At 43.5% G+C, this 17157-nt stretch overlaps 1 protein-coding gene across 3 annotated transcripts in view; it reads left to right on the top strand.

Moving 5' to 3' along the window:
• The first annotated feature begins 2640 nt into the window (after window positions 1-2640).
• The window catches only part of sertad2b (SERTA domain containing 2b), a 47276-nt gene continuing 32759 nt past the window's right edge, over window positions 2641-17157 (top strand). The window contains exons 1-2 of one of the 3 annotated variants that reach the window (XM_043696692.2): window positions 2642-2846; window positions 14704-14865. The gene's annotated coding sequence lies outside the window, so the exon portion shown is untranslated. Of the gene's footprint in view, window positions 2847-13937; window positions 14291-14703; window positions 14866-17157 lie in introns of those variants that run through there. The other 2 variants (XM_043696694.2, XM_087991696.1) reach the window with 2 other exon arrangements.

Consider the following 17157-nt stretch of genomic DNA (forward strand, 5'->3'; position numbering starts at 1 on the left):
AAGAAGTTGTTCTAAGTTAGTCAGCTCTAGAATGTACAGCTATCTAAATTAGATTAGGATCCCTATAGTGTGGAAACAGGCCCTTCGGCCCAACAAGTCCACACTGACCCTCCGAAGAGTAACCCACTCAGACCCATTTCTCTCTGACACCTAACACTATGGGCAATTTAACATGGCCAATTCACCAGCCCTGCACATCTTTGGACTGTGGGAGGAAACCAGAGCATCTGGAGGAAACCCACGCAGACACGGGGAGAATGTGCAAACTCCACACAGTCAGTCGCCTGAGGCTGGAATTGAACCTGGGACCATGGTGCTATGGGGCAGCAGTGCTAACCACTGAGCCACCGTGCTGCCCCATATCGTAGGCATAGCTACTGTCACTCAGGAGATAAGTGTCTTTTGCCTAATGTTATTGTGGTTGTGGGAAGCCAGCATTCCAGAAACTCCAGTTAAGCTTTTAGGAATATGAGTTTGAATCCCCACATAGCAGATGGTGAAATTTGAATATAATAGTCTGGAATATGGAGTAATGTAACATTCATGTAACCAAAATCGATTATAGTAAAAACTAACCTGGTTCTTTAATGTCCTTTTTAGGAAGGAATCTGCCATCCTTGCCCAGTCTGGCCTACATGTAACTCCAGGCACACAGCAATTTGGTTAAGCCTTAGCTGCCTTCTGGGCAATTAGGGATGGACAATAAATGCTGACCTAACCAGTGATGCCCAAATCCCATAAACGAGTTATAAAGAAATCCCAAGTGAATTTACTTTGTTCAACACACAATAGTAAATTAGTGCTGTTTCTGCCAAAGAGTTGCTGACCTTAAATGGTGAAGGATTAACCATTAATAAGCCCCATGGACTAACATTATAAGAGTGGTTGGGTGGCAGAAAATCTATCCAAAGATGATCAGATCCTAGCTGCGGGAAACTATTACAACAATGAGCCTTACTTTTAGCTGCCCAGGTCGTAATTTCCTAATATTGTCTCCCTAAACCTTGCCTCATTTTTCATGATACTCTATTAAACTTCTCCAAGCTTTTGGTCATCTGTATTAACATGTCCTGCTGTGGGGAGATGTCAGCCACATGAAATTTCATGACATTTCTGGAGTTGTATAAATGCGATGAAATATAGCGCATTGTCTGTTTTTGAACATGGCACAGTATTTCTCTAACTTCACACAGTACAAAGCTGTGAACAGCAAAGTAAACCGGGGGGGGGGGGAAGAAGAGAGAGAGAGCAAGCAGCTCATTCCATACATGTACCACCCTCTGTGTGAAAGGTTGCCCCTTAGGTCTCTTTTATATCTTTTCCCTCTCACCCTAAATCTATGCCCTCTAGTTCAGGACTCCCCAACCCCAGGGAAAAGACTTTGTCTATTTACCCTGTCCATGCCCTCATGGTTTTATAAATCTCTATAAGGACACCCCTCAGCTTCCGACCCTCCAGGGAAAACAGCCCCAGCCTGTTCAACCTCTCCTTATAGCTCAAATTCTCCGACCCTGGCAATATCCTTGTAAATCTTTTCTGAACCCTTTCAGGTTTCACAATGTCCGATAGGAGGGACACCAGAATTGCACGCAATATTCCAACAGTGGCCTAACCAATGTCCTGTACAGCTGCAACATGACCTCCCAACTCCTGTACTCAATACTCTAACCAATAAACGAAAGCATACCAAACACCTTCTTCACTATCCTATCTAGTTCTGACTCCACTTTCAAGGAGCTATGAATTGCACTCCAAGGTCTCTTTGTTCAGCAACACTCCCTCGGACCTTACCATTAAGTGTATAAGTCCTGCTAAGATTTGCTTTCCCAAAATGCAGCACCTCGCATTTATCTAAATTAAACTCCATCTGCCACTTCTCAGTCCATTGGCCCATCTGGTCCAGATCCTGTTGTAATCTGAGGTAACCCTCTTTGCTGTCCACTGCAACCTCCAATTTTGGTCAAGAGTGTGGTGCTGGAAAAGCACAGCAGGTCAGGCAGCATCTGAGGAGCAGGAGAATCGACGTTTCGGGCATAAGCCCTTCATCAGGAACTTCCTGAAATGTCAATTCTCCTGCTCCTCGGATGCTGCCTGACCTGCTGTGCTTTCCCAGCAACACATTCCCAATTCTGACCTCTAGCATCTGCAGTCCTCACTTTCTCCTACATCCCAAATTTGGTGTCATCTGCAAACTTACTAACTATACCTCTTCTGCTCACATCCAAATCTTTGATATAAATGACTCAGGCCTGCCTATGGGCTGGTTAATCAGTAAAGCTGTCTTGATAGTATCTCCAAATTGCTTGCATTCTCTCTCTCGTGCTGTTTACTGGTGTGTGTGTGAGAGAGTGAGGGGGGTGGTGTTGGGGGCAGAGGGCAGTGTTAGGGAATGAGTCTAATGTCAGAAGCTAGCATACAAGAGTGTCTTTTAAAAAAAAAAGTTTTACTTATTTTTAAAGGAAATGGTACCAGCCCTGGGAATGAATAAAATGCAGCTTTTTTTCCTCTGTCGGTAACTAACGGGTGTGTGACGAAATGGCACAGCCCCATCAGCAGGCTGAGCTGTTGGAGTTGTTCGGTGGGGGAGGGGTGAAAAGGAAGCTGTTTCTAGAGAATGCATTACTCTAGCAGTCAGCACAGGAACTGTGCTCGAGTCACGTAACTGAGGCTAATGGGTGAGTGCCACCTTCCAGCTCCATTCTGGTTAGTCCTGTGGACTTGCTGTTAATTACACCAAGGTGACGGGCTGCTTTGAAGATCCCTTTGGTATCAGAGTGGGAAAGGCTGCTCTGTCAGGATCTTCTACTGATCGATTACTGCTGCATTAATGAATGCTGTAAATACAGGTAATTTATGGGATGTGCCGTCCATGTTTCTAAGTGTTTGTAAATCCAGTGGGTCAGTTTTCCTGTGTACTTCAGCTGATTATAAACTAGTGATCTCACTTTATGCTAACAATTACATTCTGAATGCAACATTCTACATGCAGAGCAAGGCAGGTTGCTTCTTTTTAAATTCTGGATTAGTGGTGCTGGAAGAGCACAGCAGTTCAGGCAGCATCCGAGGAGCAGTAAAATCAATGTTTCGGGTAAAAGCCCTTCCTCAGGAATCCTGGTGAAGGGCTTTTACCCGAAACGTTGATTTCGAAGCTCCTTGGATGCTGCCTGAACTGCTGTGCTCTTCCAGCACCACTAATCCAGAATCTGGTTTCCAGCATCTGCAGTCATTGTTTTTACCTGCTTTTTTTTAAAACATAGATTTCAAATCTCTTTAATTATCAGAATTGATCTCATCACCATGTCAGGATAGATAGCATTATTAGTCAGGAAGAACACAAGAGTACTCCATTTCTGATTTGGGTTTTTATAACAGTGACTGCCCCTGTTATTTGCTAACAGTGTCACTTCCCTGTTAAACCAGGATGAGTGTTATACCCGAGGACAAGTGGAGATCATTCTCACTGGATCTCAGCAGCATTTCAAATGCTCCTGGATGAAAGGAGTCTTTAGAAGTTCGGCCGTGTAACAGCTTGGGTAAGGAGTAGGTGTGAGCAGTGCACTCAGAGTGTGGGGACCTGAATCAGAGGAACCCATTCACGTGAACTCTTACATTTACTTCTGCAAGAAATCTACCTTGGGCGCTGCTGATGTGTTTAAAATCTGAAGCTTTTGTGTAGTATCTGCACACAGTCACGTATGAAATAAGAGTCTCGACCAGTTTAATTATCCTTCAGTAAGATATTGTAAAACTGTTAAATTGCAAATGAGCAGTTTGAGCTGGCTGGGTCAGTAACCTAATCCACATATTCCAAAGGACAAGGGTTCCTGTGGCACAGAGCTAGAAAATTGGAGCAAAGGTTGGAGGGAAATATCGAATGGAAACAGTCCTTTCCACAGCTGTGTGACTTGTCAGGATACTCCATGTTCTGTGCAATGTTTTGGTTATACTTGGAGTAATATTCTCTATTGAACCATGAGTTGTACAACATTAAAGTTATTCGCAGATACTTTGCTTACTTTAAAACAGAGAGGGTGTTAATGGAGAGATGGTGAGTTGCCACATTAATATTCTGAAGAACAGAAAAGATTAGTGACACGGTACAGTGTGACACTTGCTCAGCAATGTTTAATACAAATGAGTTAGCCTTTCAGAAGAAGCAGCTCTTTGCTTTTTGTTTAAGCTGTTTGTGGTGCTGCTCACTTTGTACACTCTGGCTCTCAGTCACAGCTGACCTGAGACTTTCACTTCCCTTTTTTAGCTGATCGGGCCCCTCCAAAGCAGTAGAAACAGCAGCCTCCCCCTGGGGAATAGAAACCAACCTCTCTGTGTTGCTGCTTGTTGTGTAAGACTTTGAGCACCAAGCGTCCATGTTGTGTAGGGACTGGGGTGGGGACATGGTGCACGGTGGCCATGGGGGGGGTTATAGGAAGTTGGTATATGTCGGGTTGTAATGGAGCAGGGGGCGAGCGATGGGTTCAGAAGTAATTGAGTTTAAGATTTTTGGAACATCAAACATCATTAATGACTAAATAAATACAAGCTAATTCTCCTCTTCCTCTATTTCACTTACTTTCCCTACTGTAACTCAAGCTCCCTCCCGCTCCCTCCCTCTCTCTGTCCGTCTGTCTCACTTTTTCCCACCGTCTGTCTCGATTCCTCCCTCCCTCCCCTCTGTCTGTCCGTCCGTCTCACTCCCTCCCTCCCCTCTGTCTGTCCGTCCGTCTCACTCGCTTCCTCCCTCCCTCCCTCCGTCCGTCTCGCTTCCTCTTTCCCTCCCTCCGTCCGTCCGTCTCGCTTCTTCCCTGTGTCCGTCCTGCTCCCACCCGCTCTCGCATGCGCGCACTCTTTTTTTTTCCCCCTGCTCCCCTGTGCAGAGGTCACTGAGTAGTTGTTAGATCTGGGTCAGTGTTGCTTTATAACAGGTCAGCTGTCACGATGTACTCAGACTCCCAATTATTCCTGGTCCTGTCTTCATGTCTCTCCTCAGCTGCCTGGTTGAGATCGCGAGGTAACAGAGACTTGATTTTGTTTGAAGAGGCACAGAATGTTGGGGTGTAACATCAGGAGAACTGTCCAACGTGGTTCAAAAATGAACAATAAAGAAAATTGAATTTAGGATTTTGTTGAAAATGGCTGGAGGGTACCAGGGAGTGTCGGTATTGAAGCAGTCGCCATGAATCTCTGTGAAAGAGTTTAGTCTGTGAGTGGTGACGGTCCCAGTTGCTGGCACAGTGCCCCTACGATAGATTGACAGTAGAATGACTGGATAATAACTACATTTTTCTTTGATTATTCAACTCAAATTTATTTTTAGGCAGACTGAACCCATTTATTTGAAACGCATCAAAGTTTTTAATGCATGTTCAAAGCATTCCAGGAAAATGAACCATGTGCAAAGTATTTGAAGGAAGGGAGGGGGGAGGCCAAATGTAGAGAATTGAACAGGACAAGGTATAACTATACACGATAGAACTGCTTATGCAAACAACAAGTAGACAGATATTCAAAATAACTTGATTCTTTGGACATTGCTGGCTGGGCCCGATTTATTTCCCATTCCAAATTATCCTGGGGAAAGGGGGAGTGAGCCACTGTCTTGAACTGCTGCATTATTGGGGTGGCCGTACAGTGCTGTTAGACAGAGAGTTCCAGGATTTTGACCCAGTGACACTGAAAGAACGGTGATATATTTCCAAGCCAGGCTGGTGAGTGGCTCGGAGGGGAACTTGGCAGGGAGTGGTGTTCCCATGTATCTGCTGCCATTGTCCTTCTAGAAACATTGAAACATCGGAAGTAGGAGGAGGCCATTCGGCCTATCTGAGCCTGCTCCATCATGGTTAATCATCCAACTCAATAACTTGTCCCTGCTTTCCCCCAGATTCTTTTATCCATTTATTCCCAAGCACTATATCTAATTCCTTCTTGAAACCATACCATGGTTTGGCCACAGGCTTACCACACAGTGAAGGAGTGTGTCCTTATCTCAGTTCCAAATGGTTTACTCTACATCCCTTGACCACTGGTTCTGGATTCTGCACCAACACTAGGAACATCCTGTATCTACCCTGCCTGGTCCTGTTAGAATTTCATAGGTTTCTGTAGCTCCCGCCTCTTGTTCTATCCTCCATTGAATATAATCCTAACCAATCCATCCTGGGTTCCTATGTCAGTCCTGCCATCCCAGGAATCAGTCTGGTAGATCTTTGTTGCACTCTGTCTATAGCAAGAACATCCTTCCTTGGATAAGGAGACCAAAACTGCCCACGATATTCCAGGTACCATCTCATTATATTTTAGTCAGTAGAGGTTGCTTTAATAATGTGCCTGGGTGAACTCCTGCAGTGCATCTGGTAGCTGGTACACACTGCTATTACTGAATGTTGGTGCAGGGAGTGAATGCTGAAAGTGTTGAATGGGTTACCATTGAAGTAGGCAGCTTTGTCGTGGATGGAGTGGAGCTGCTTGAGCTGCACCCATCCAGGCAAGTGAGGAGTATTCCATCCCACTCCTGACTTGTGCCTTGTAGATGGTGTACAGGCTTTGGGGAGTCATCAATGAACATTGCTTCTGAATGGTTTGTTATTTGGTGAAAGGTGTGAACTAGGGCTGAAATTCCAGAATGTGGTTGAAGAAGGGGCAAAAGATTGAAGGAATTCAATCTCCTCTCAATCTCCTATTCACCCTCCTCTCAGTATGAGTTTCATTTCGTGTTTGAGAAGCCAGTGCAGATCAGGAAAGGGCCTCATGAATGTGTTTAAATCAGGTTCTGTTTGCAGGCAGGAAAGTGAAGGTACTTTCACAGCCAATGGTGAAGTTGTTTTACCGAAAAATAATCTGCTGTCTGCATCCTTCCATTTACATGGAACCCCAAGAAAAATCGTTTGGGTCACTGCTGCTCAGGGTAGTGCTGGTGAAGAGCAGAGATACATTGAAGGGGCAAGTTGGATAGACACGAAAGAGAAAGAAATGGATAGGGCTGAGAGGAGGACGGTGTAGTGCAGTAATGCTAACCTGTGGCCTGTTTATTGCAGTCGATAGTTTGTAAGACAATTCTCAACATTAGCGAGTCGTCTTGTCACTTTGTTCTCTATACCATTGCATTGCGATTGCAAAAATAAGAAAGGGGAAGCATCATATAATGTTGAACTGGGAAGGTGATGTTAGTTGCCAGTTATAAATCCTTAACCAGCACTGAAATAATACTGGAAAAACTCAGCAGGTCTTGCAGCATCTGTGGAGAGAGTGAGGAAAACAGAGTTAACATTTTGAGTCCAACATGGCTCATGTTGTTCAGAATTAAAGATTTCCAGCCTCTGCAGTATTTTGCTTTTATTTGAGAAGTTAGAATTCCATATTCCTTCAAAGAAAGTTTGTGGCCTTCACTAACTAAAGGTCACTTTCACAAGCTGATTGGTATTTGGGGATCTGAATGTTTTCATTGGCCAGTATCTCTTCTCTGTATCGTTTGATTGAGTTACGCTGACCTGTTTGGGGTTGTTAATTAAAGCCATGATGCAATTGCCTTTGTGACAGAAAAGGGTCAACTTTCAGATTTCAGTGTCCTCGACCAGCTCCATTCAATGGAGTGACTGTTTAGAAATGCTGTTTCACACAAGCATGATCAACATCATTGTCCTATTTCAAATATATTCTTTAAATTACTTTATCGCCACTTAATGGGTGATCATCTGGCAGGGTTTCAGGTGATTGATGAAATTGGTTTGACAGTTTCTCTCTGGAGTCCAGAGCAAAGCAGAAGAACTTGCAATCTGAGTGGGGCCACTGGGAGGGATGTCACAAAGCACATCCCCACACAAAGTGGGTTGGAAATTAGCAACACTGTACCCCAAATGGTACAAAACAAGGCTGGAACAGGTCAGTTGAATATTTCAACTAATAGAGATGGGTCATTATTTAATAAAGGGGGAATAAAGGTTATGGGATCAAGGAGTGTAGGTGAAGGGAAACTATAGATCAGCCATGATCACATAGAAAGGTGGGTCAATGGGCTGAATGGCCTCTTCCAGTTCCTATATTTAAACTGAAAACAAAATAATATTTGACAACTTTACAAGTGTAACATATATGTATATATGATCTATAATCTTTCACTGTATACTCATCTTGCAGGACATTTTTTTTGTTTCTTAAGCATATAGTTTTTCCAATTGCCCATGCTTTTGTTAGCTGCTTTATCAGTTGCCAGTGCCGTTGTCTGTGAGGTGTAATATATCATGTGCAGTATTGTATAACCTGGCAAGTGAACTCCCAGACACTGTCCAGCACCCTGTCTGACAGGGTGTATTAGAGCACTGGCCCTCGTGGTTAATTCCTCAGCAATGCGAGCAGATGGAGACTCCTGCTAAAGAATGACCCCCTTCTGGATGTGAGAAAGCCCAGTAAAATACAGAGACAAGATGATGATGTTAGCAGTTGTCTTCTGTATTAGTATAAAATAGACCCAGTATCACTTTACCACTTCCCCAGCACCTTTCCCCCCAGCTATTACAAGAACTCTGTGTATCTAATGCCGAATCCTGGAAAGTTGCAATCAGAATGATGTTTTAAATGATTACCTGACATTGATTTTGAGGAAGAGGGGCTGGGTGTAGGAGAGCTTTTCTTTTTCACACTTTCCCTCTTCTCTCCCATAATGCTACTGCTGTATGACATTGGGCAAATTGTAAAATAAATTGTTCCAAATCTCTCTGCAGGCTTGATTAGACAAAGGCTGGTGTGTTTCAGTGGTTGATGGGAGCTTTGTGCCTGCTTTAGTATGTTTTGAGGTAAATGTAGATGGCTGAAACATAGATGAGGGCCAGATGCAGTTTGGCACATGGTCAAACAGCTGCTGTTGTTGCTGGGTTTCATTAGCTCGGAGTTAACTGTTGACCAGCAGTGAAATCTGCCATGGAGCTTCCAACTGCGTTGTATGAAAGCATGAATTCTAACAATGTACAATTGAATCTTTCTGCAAAAAGACATTTTACAATCTTAAAGAGCTGTGTGTCTGAGTAAATCTCTCATTTTCTTTTTTTTTGTTTTCTCTCATTTATCCTCCCCTCCATCTCCGAGGATGGTTCATTGCTGTAAAGCAATTGAGACCTGGATTGCACTCTGACACAATCCAAATTCTAGTCTTGAAGGACTGGAGTATATTTTTCAGGTTTATATTTGCTATCTCTTGGAAGTGAGAGGGAAATAGGCCAGGACAGAGTGAGGGCTAGAATAACTTGATGAGTGCAAAATTATTTTGAGTAATTTACTGGACATGAATTGCTGCCTGGGCCAGTACTTCGTATCCACACCCTAATTACCCTTCAGGTGTTGGTAGTGAGCTGTCTTCATGAACTAATGTAATCTGTGAGGAATAGCCCACAATGCTTTTAGGGAGAGAATTCTACGATTTCCACCCAGCGGCAGTGAAGGAACAGAGATAGATTTCCAAGTCAGGATGGTGAGTGGCTTAGAGGGAACTGCAGGGGATGTTGTTCCCATGTATCTTCTCCATGCCCTTATCCTTCTCGATGGAAGTGGTTATGGATTAGGAAGATGCAGTCAGAGGATCTTTGGTGAATTTCTGCAGTGCAGCTTGTAGATAGCAGCAGCAGCAGCAGCAGCAGTGTGTACTGAGTGTCGGTGGTGGAGGGAGTGGATGTGGATGGGGTATTAAGTGGGCTGCTTTGACCTTGTTTTGACAATGATGAAATCTCTTCCATCTTTCTGTGCAGTGGTCTTTTGTGTGTCTCCAAAATTAATTGATCCACCATTGCTGACGGGATGGATCCTGGGCTTTGGAATTGTCTCTATAAACCTTAAATTTCCTTTAACAATACCGCTGTGAAACAACCTGGGAACCCATTACAATGTTAAAGTAGCAAAGTAACTCCAACATGTTACAGATACATCTCTGCTGTCACCTGTACGATTCAGACATGCTGTGCCAGTTCGGACTGCCATTGTCTGCTTCTGTCCCCACCTCCTCCGATAAATGACTGAATTTGGATTTGAAATGCTTGTGAAGGATCTGGATTATTTTTGCAGTTCAATGTTTTGGTTGAGATTCTGTTTGCATTATCTGTCCAGACACTTTCAGTACATTTTCATCTGGGATTTACTTTTATCTTGCTGGCAATCTATTGAAATACAAAATAAAAGATGAGGTTTAACTGATGGTGCAGTGAGTGAGGATATAGGTTGGTGAGGTCTTCAGCCATGAAGAATTAAATGATCTCCGGTCTCATCAGCCGAGGGAATTGTATTTGTTTCCATGAACTAAGATTTCCTAGTGTTCTCCTTTGAATCTATACCATTGACCTAGACTTCAGTTTACAGACAACAGTTACAGATAGGCAATTAGAAGGACAATTGTAATAAGGATTATGCAGTACGTGTTCTGTCTACATATATACTGGGTAAACCGCGGTGGTAAAATACTGTGGAGGATACATTCCAGATACAAAACTGTGTTCCAGAGCAGTAGGTTAGAGAATCAACCAGAGAATAGACTATTTTAGATCAGTATTATGTAATGAAAAAGAACCAATCAGTAACCCTTTTGTAAAGGCACATCTGGAGAAGAGTAATCATATGATATAATTTTACATTAACTTTGAATGTGATGTAATACAAAACTTGGGTCTGAAATATGAATCAAGAAAATTATAAAGACCTGAAGGGGAAATTGCCTGTGCCGAATTAGGAAGCCAAATTGAAAGGTATGATGGGAGTTGGGTAATGGGCAGCTTTTAAAGACTGAATACATAATGTACAACAAACATCCATTCCTTCAAGACCTAATACCACAAGAGGATAAGTGAGTCGACTCCTAGAAAAGGAACATAAAGATTGTGCTCTATCCCAAGAGGAGGTTTACAAAGTTAGCAAAAACCAAGGAAACCTGAGGATTGGGTGCATTTTAACATTTATAAATTCATGCAGTTGTGCAAAAGGCCCTTCAGCCCATCAGATCTATACCAACATAACTCCCACATAAAATGCACTAATCCCAATTTCCTGCACTTGTCATAACATTCAAGGATATAGGACATTTCAAGTACTCATCCAAATATTTTTTAAAGATTGTAAGGTTTCCGGTCTCCACTACCTTCTGCAAAGAGACCCAAGAAACTGATGAAGAGAGAATAGAAGATGAAAGCAAATTAACAAGAAGCCTAAAAACTTCTATAAGTCTAGGGAGAATAAGGAACTGAAAGAAAGTAGGATGAGTAAGTACAAAGTGTTGGAGAAATTAATGGGACTGAAGTTGACAGGTCGGGGAGGAAGTGAGCACTGCAGATGCTAGAGATCAGAGCCAAAGAGTGCGGTGCTGGAAAAGCACAGCAGGTCAGGCAGCATCCGAGGAGCAGGAGAGCTGATGTTTTGAGCATAAGACCTTCAGGAATAGTGATGATGGGATGGGGGGAACGAGAGGTCTGGGAGATAAATTGGAAGGGGGTGGGGCTGGGGGGGTAGGAGGCTGGGAATTCCACAGGTAGATGAAGGTGGGAGGTTATGGTGATAGGTCGGAGAGGAGGGTGGAGGGATAGGTGGGAGGGAAGATGGACAGGTAGGTCAGTTCAAGAGGGCGGTGCTGAGTTGGAGGGTTGGATCTTGGATGAGGTTGCGGGGGAGGGAAAATGAGGAAACTGGTGAAATCCACATTAATGCCGTGTGGTTAGAGGGTCCCAAGGTGGAAGATGAGGCGCTCTCCCTCCAGGCATCAGGTGGAGGAGGCCCAGGACTTGCATGTCTTTGGCAAAGTGGGAAGGTGAGTTGAAGTGTTCGGCCACTAGGCGATGGAGTTGTTTAGTGCGTATCCCAGAGATGTTCTCTGAAACATTCCACAAATGTGTACCCCCCAGAGATGGCCTGGTCCCCAGCCCCAACACTGGACATTCCAGGCTGTTGCAGGTGGTGGCTGTAGAGAGTGTGCATGTGCTCATGTACATCTTTTAAAATTCAAAAGACTTTGGAATATTTTCTGCAGATTGGAATGTAGTAAATGAGGCCCCACTGTTTAAGAAAGAAAGGAGAGAGAAACTAGGAACTACATCATGACATCAACACCAGGGAATCTATTACAAAGACATTTAGTAAATAGTAATTGGGCAGATTTGCCATGGATTTGTGGAAAGGTTTGACAAATCTGTTTGGGATTTTTTGAGGTTGTAACTAGCAGAATATATGAGGGGAACAAGCAGAGGTTATATCTGGGTTTTCTGAAGGCTTTCGTTAAGATGTCCACACATGAGGTAAGTAACCAAATCAGAGTGGGTGAGATTGAGAGTTATATTCTCATCTGGGAGGTTGGTTAACAGCAAGAAGTTTAATCATTTAGGGTTGGCAGGTTGTGACTAGTGGAGGCATCTCAAGAAGTGGTTTTAACAGGAGGCTGTGCAGCCCTTCACTGCTTCCACAGTCCTTCCACATTTTGTGTCATCTGCAAATTTTGAAGTTGTTCCTTGTGCCCCAAAAAATAAAAATGTTTCTGAAACGCCTCTGTTCCTTTGAACCCTTCCCTCTAACTTTCTTTCATGTCTCTCTTATAACTTTAATGATATCTTCCATTAGCTTTTTAAACAATTCCTAAAATAAAAACAAATAGTCTCTATCACTGTAGCTGAGACTCTAATATTCTTGTATCCAATGCTGAAGCTGCAGTGGTTTAGGAATGTTCAGAAGGACTGTGCTGACCACTTAAACTCTTCAAGATTCACACTATATCAGAATATGTTTTAAATTCTAGTTCAGTCACGTGATGGGACCCACAAGTGACCGTAATTATAGTTTACTAAATAGTCAGACTCCTACGAAAATGGCAGTATGCCATTTTTGTCTGGCATGTATAATGCACTGTCAATGTATAAGGTCTTTAACCCCTTGAAAAATTTACAGGCTGTCTGAAAAATATTGTCAGCTTTAATTTCAACTTGCTTATTACAGTACAGTGCAGCAACTCTTAGAAGTGGCTTTGTTGAGACATGTTTGAAATGCCTCCATATTGTGCCAGTGGTTAGGATCTGATTGGTAAATAATCAATAATAGCTCAACTGGGAAGAGAAATCAAATCCCTGTGCAGAGACTTGAGCTCACCCAGACGCTGACTCTCTAGTGTAGTGCTAAGGGAGTGCTGCACTGTCAGAGGTGCTGTCATTCTGATGTGACATTGAACTGCAGCCCAATCTGTCCTCGCGGGCACAGTCTCAAGAAGAGTGGGGGAGTTCTCCCAGTATTCTGATCATCCTTTACCCCTCAACATTGCAGTAAAACTGATCATCTGGTCATTTATTACATTGCTGTTTGTGGGAGCTTGCTAGCTGCCAGGCTGCTGACATAACAGCAGCAACAATATTTAGGAGAAACTATGTTTACAGTATAAAAGGAGGCCATTTGGCCATTATTTCAGTGGTATAAAGGACTTAATTGCATATAAAGCAACTTGGAATGTCATGAGTTCATGAAAGATGCTGTTGAAAAGCAAATCTGTCTTCCATTGCTCACATCACCAGCTAATTGAGCTCAAGATAAATTTATTTATCGGGAAGTGTATTTGAGGGTGTACTCAAAGTAACAACAAAACAAACTTTCCAAAGTTGGAGCTGCATCATGGTTGGGTCCATTCTCCTCTGTTGGTCATGCCCTTCTGGATGAAGATACTGGACTAGTTCTTACAATTTGGTGTAAAATACACTATTTGCATGGAAGGCAATCATGACATTGGGAAACCGATGCAAAGGGGGCGGGTAACTTGCTATCTGAACCCCTGCTTCATGATTTGCACAACATACAAAGTAAAAAAATCTACCCATTCAGAGCAAAGCACTACTCGCCTACGTACATACTGAAACTTCTAACAATTTTTTTGTGCAGTGATCTAGCTTGCATTTTTCCAAGTTCTGAGGAAGAGTCACTTGGCCAGAAATGTTAACTGTGATTTCTCTCCACAGATGCTGCCAGACCTGCTGAGTTTTTTCAGCACTTTCTGTTTTTGTTGCTTGCTTATTTAGGAAATAGTGTATTTGATTGAAGCTTGAATACATGAAAACAGTATATCGAACTGAGAGTGACACCTTCTCTCTCAGTTGTGTAAATATGTTGTTTCAATTTAAAACTAAGCAGCAAGTTTCGTTTTGACCTGAGGAAGGGTTTTTGTTGGAATTAGTTCAGGTTTTGTTAGTTTGCAAGTTGTACTTTTTCTAAGCAGCTTTAAATATGTTTTCAAAAGAGGAACCTGTAGGACAGCCAGTGAACCGGATATCAGCCTGGAGCTGGATTGTTTGTCAGATTGGTGAGTTTGCGTGTAGGTTTTTTTTGGTGTGGGAGTAATTTCCTGTTGTTGAGTAGAATTTTTATATTTAGAGCTACCTAGCAATTGGGGTCTGTAAGGTTTTAGTTGGTTTTGGAATCTCCCTGCTCCTGTCTTCTCCACCTGACCCCCCCCCCACACACACACACAATTTTGCTTTCCCAAAGGAAAGCTAGAGAGTAGAACAAGACTCCTCTTCCTCCAAATCTTCCCCCTGGCCCTAACCCTCTTTTCTGCACCCCCCCCACCAAACTTCCTTTCTGCTTTTCACTCCCCTCCACCTTCTCTGTCCCCTCACCAACTCCACTCTTCCAAATCCCAATGGGTGTAGCTCTTGGTCAAAACTCTCGTTCACAAAGTTTCCCAGCTAACAACAATCTGCATTTATATTGCAGCTTCAACAGAATTAAATGACGAAAGGGGCTCCAGGGGAGTGATTATGAAGAAAAAATTGTCACCAAGCCACAGGAGGAGATATTGAGGCAGGTGACTGAGATCAAAGAGAAGTGGAGCGGTTTACCAAAGAAACACCAAAGTTTAACATTCAGGTGTTGAAGGTAAGGCTACACATGGTGGTGATATTTTTTCCCTTTATAGTTCTTTTATGGGAGATGGGTGTCACTGGGTCAGCATTTATTGTCCACTCCAAGTTCCTTTTGAGAAACTGGTGGTGAGCTGCCATCTTGAGCCACTGCTGTAGGTAGACCTTCAATGTCCTCATGGAGGGAATTCCAGGATTTTGATCCAGCAACAGTGAGTGCTCCGAAAGCTAGTGCTTCCAAATAAACCTGTTGGACTATAACCTGTATTGCATGATTTTTAACTTTGTCCATCCCAGTCCAACACCGACATCTCCGAATCATTCCTCAGACAGCATCTTCCAAACCCATGCCCACTCCCGTCTGGAAGGACAAGGGCAGCAGATACACGGGAACACCACCCCCTGCAAATCCCCCTCCAGGCCACTCATGGAGGGAATGGTGATATATTTCCAATTTAGTATAAGTGAGTGGCTTGGAGGGGAATTTGCAGGGGGTGGTGTTCCCGTGTATCTGCTGCCCTTGTCCTTCCAGACGGGAGTGGGCATGGGTTTGGAAGATGCTGTCTGAGGAATGATTCGGAGATGTCGGTGTTGGACTGGGATGGACAAAGTTAAAAATCATGCAATACAGGTTATAGTCCAACAGGTTTATTTGGAAGCACTAGCTTTCAGAGCGTCGCTCCTTCATCTGATGAGGGAGCAGCGCTCCGAAAGCTAGTGTGCTTCCAATTAAACCTATTGGACTATAACCTGGTGTTGTGTGATTTTTAACTCTGAGGAAGCAAGAATCTTGGAAAGTTTTGGGGCTGGAGAAGATTACAAAGAATGGGAGGGCAGTTACTGCAGAGCATTTTGAAAGCAATGGTTTTAAAGTTTTGAGGTGTTGCTTAATTGGGAGTGAGTGGTCTTGGGGGAACAGGACTTGGTACAAGTTAGAATGTGAGTATTAGAATCTGGAGGATAGAGTGCGGTGGGGAGGGGGGGACCAATGGGGAGAGTTGGAGTGGCTGAATCTGAAATTAAAAGCATGAATTAGAAACCTCCTACTGCGGTGGTATAAAACTTACTGCAGAATACTCAAAATTTTAGGAATGTATGGAGTTATAAATTTGCAATAAAGACCAATACCATAACCGCGTGCTAAGCTGGCAAAAATAAAACAGGACAGATGAGACCTTCCTTGATGAGTTGGGGATAAGGCAATTCTCGGAGAAAAGGTTAAAACCAGACTTTGAGGGTGGGGGAACAATCCAGTTCAGACAAGAGAAAGCTACTGAACGTGAGCCAGGCTGGCCAAATCCTGAACAAAATCCTTCCCACAGGTCAGTTAAGAGGTGGTGGGACTAAGACTACATCAGTCTTTGGTTAAAGAGACCAACACTCGCTCTGTCCAGGTGCTGCAAATCAGAAACAGATTCAGAAAATGTTGGAGAAACTCAGCAGTCTGGCAGCATCTGGGGAGAGAGAAACACAGTTAAGGTTTTGGGTTCGGTGACCCTTCATCAGATCCTGCACATCCCTGTTCATCCTCCAGCATCATTGTCAGGGGTCAGGTAGCTCATCCTATTTAAAATCCACTACGCTCCAACTCAATATTCCGGTGATCCTAGCTGAGACCTGTCTCTGCAGCCAGTGTATCAGCTCAGAGGCCTTAGGAAAACGAAGGAGATATTTGGATTCTCTCCCTCGTGCGCCAGTCTGCCTGAAGAGGTGAACAGGCTCCAGACAGTCTTCACCTTTGCTCTAGTGAAATCCGGGAGTGAGATTGGGTCTGTCAGTTTGTACCAACTAATGCTACAGTGTCTTCTCATAAAGGCTTCATTTCCGAAGGCTTACAAGGGAAAAAGTGTCTCCGGGATTCAGCACTCGCTCATAAAGCTGAGAAAATTACAGAAAGGGAATAAGTGACGGTTTATTGAAATGAAACTCCTCTCTCAACAACAGACAGTAACTTGCATTTGTTTAGCGCCTTTCAACACAGTGAGACAGTTGTTAGTTTTTCACCAGTGAAAGCTGCTGGTTGATCTTTCTTTGCAGTGTCACACACTGGGGCAATATTGTTAACCCACGGCCCTTTCTCTGTCCAGTTTGAAGAATGCCAAGGAGTGATGCGAGGGTAGAAGCTGAAGTGTTTGAAGATGTTCTGAAATATCTGCAATTTATTGTAGGATTGCTGCAGTGTGGGAGTGAGTCACTTTATTGCTGCTCTGGCTTCCCTCCCCCTCCCCCTGGCCCTTTAAGCGGAAGGCAGGGTGCTGTGGCTGATTGACAGCGAGTGTAGAAATGCTATGTCCCTCCCCCGAGCCAG

This window comes from Chiloscyllium plagiosum, unplaced genomic scaffold, assembly GCF_037043375.1.
Source record: "Chiloscyllium plagiosum isolate Xiang-an unplaced genomic scaffold, Cpla_swu_hap1 HiC_scaffold_10, whole genome shotgun sequence".
NCBI lineage: Eukaryota > Metazoa > Chordata > Chondrichthyes > Orectolobiformes > Hemiscylliidae > Chiloscyllium > Chiloscyllium plagiosum.